The following is a 2,129-nucleotide window of genomic DNA, read 5'->3' on the forward strand; positions in this document are numbered from 1 at the left end:
GCATATTGTGCAGGTGAGGAACTGAAGGAGGGAGAGGGGTAGTTTCACCCCTAAGAATTTTATTTTAATTCCAATATGATAATTCAGTAATTAAAAGAATAAACAAGGGAAAGAAAGTTCTGGACTAAAATTTTGGTTTATTTTAGTCATTTCGGATAAACTTCTTTACTTTCTGAACCTAAGTTTTCTTTACAGGATGATAGTACTTGCCTCAGAGTTATTGTGAGCCATCACGTTATGCATGTAAAGTACTGGGGACAGTGCCTAGCCCACAGGGGTGCCCATAAGCATTTTCTATTATTAACTATCATATCTGTTATTCACTTTGGTGATTATAGAGCATAAACTGATAAAAATTATGATTTTGTGCAGGGAAAAAGAAGGTTGCTTATAGATTCCATCAAAAACCCACAATAATTTATGATGTTGCAATTTATATATATATATGGTAGGAGACTTGGAAGAGATGCTAAAACTTTTACCACATTTAATGTAGTAAGAGATCATCTTGCGGTTTTCAGCACATCTTGCTGCCCCGCCCTACACACAAAAAAAGAAAAATGAAAAGAAAAGATAACTCATGGTTAAGTCAATCAGGAGATCTTCAATAAAATCTCTGATCAAAAGGAGGGAATTGTAAGAGACAGATTTTCCCGACCTTTGACTCTCCTGAACCTTTGCCTCAGGTAAAATATCTACACAAAATCCATGTATTTTCTATATTCAGCAGAATTAAAATTGAAGTTAACAATGATTTCTCTTTTAGGTGTATTATTTAGCTAGTAATCATGGGAACTAGAGAGATATTTTCTCTGTGATCAAATAAGGATGTAGATGGAATGCACTCAAAGGAGGGATGATTTAGTACAGATGAATCTGGCGGAGTCATATCTATAATCTCAACCTCTCGTGTGATTGTTATGTGAGTGATAGGAATATAGCATTTGTATGGCCAAATACAAATGCCATATTTTATATAGCCTTTCAAGATTTTTGAAGACATTTCGTAGTGAAAAATGACTCAAACTGTTAAGTGAAATCCAGAGGATTTATGAGTCATGAAAGATTTGTTCAAATGGAGGAAATGACCAGCTCACAAAAAACGAAAACACACGGTGATGCTGGGGAGAGGGACTCTGGCAGAAATTGTTGTAAAGGCCAAAAGAAGTTAAAGCAAGAATCATGGCTAGGTTAAGCAGTCACTGAAGCCAGAAGAGGTCAAGAAAAATGGGGGGGTAGCAAGGGGGAATGGATCACAGGGAGCCGCGTATGGCCTCCTCTCTGGGGGACGGGCACAGGGGGAGGGGGGGGGGGGGGGGGCGGGCAGGGGAATTTTCGTTGTATACATACATTTAAGTTGGCTACAAAAACCAGTTCCAGGAAGTATAAAAGTTCATTCAGGCAGTGAGATTTACAGTAAGGGTCATATGTTGCTTATAAGGCAGCCTTTCCAGAACAGGTCATAAAAATGTCTAATTTGACATAAAACATTCCTTGGAGATGCCTGGTACCATCCCTGGCAATCAAAGGGCACCGTGTCCCCTTCCTTAGCCAGCAAATTCTTTCCAGTTGCCTGGGAGAATTACAAGCCCAGTGCTTGAAGTCTTGTTCTTGAGCGCCTGTGTTTACATTCTTATCATGAAAGGGATAATTCTAAGGCCATTTGGTGCAAATGCATCTGCGCTGAGACTCCATTCTTTGAGTGCATTCCTCCCCATCCTGATTCCACCACAGAGAAACCAACTCCCGCGCTACCCATGGCTGCTAGCTAAGGATCTAGAAGAGCAGGTACGATCAATCTCAATTTTAATTCTGCAGAGAACAGCAGAAACATGAATTTAGTTTAGGCATTTTACTTTGGCCAAAAGTCCAAGAATATTTCTCTCTTACAATTCCTGTCTTTGGATCCTCTGATTGATGGAAGAATCCATTTGTTTGTTTGTTTTCTGCAAAGACTCAACTTTCCCCACTGCTCCATCACCCCCAAGGTCCCCAGTGACTCCTTGAACCAACAAGCACTTAAGACATAGCTATAACATGATAGAAGGATCTGGGCGGCACTAAGTATTTTTACCTCCGTACAGGGGAGCTCCTATGTTTGGATGATCTGGTTTTTCATCTCCCACAGA

The 2,129-nt window shown here is 40.0% G+C and overlaps 1 protein-coding gene across 1 annotated transcript in view; it reads left to right on the forward strand.

The window, feature by feature from the left end:
* Positions 1–2,129, forward strand: part of LOC101656273 (collagen alpha-4(VI) chain-like) — a gene marked incomplete at its 3' end in the record, with an annotated part of 122,093 nt that overhangs the window by 17,907 nt on the left and 102,057 nt on the right. The gene's annotated exons all lie outside the window — the stretch shown is intronic.

Source organism: Echinops telfairi, unplaced genomic scaffold (genome assembly GCF_000313985.2).
Source record: "Echinops telfairi isolate 266 unplaced genomic scaffold, ASM31398v2 ScPeMD7_7420;HRSCAF=8458, whole genome shotgun sequence".
Taxonomy (NCBI): Eukaryota; Metazoa; Chordata; class Mammalia; order Afrosoricida; family Tenrecidae; genus Echinops; species Echinops telfairi.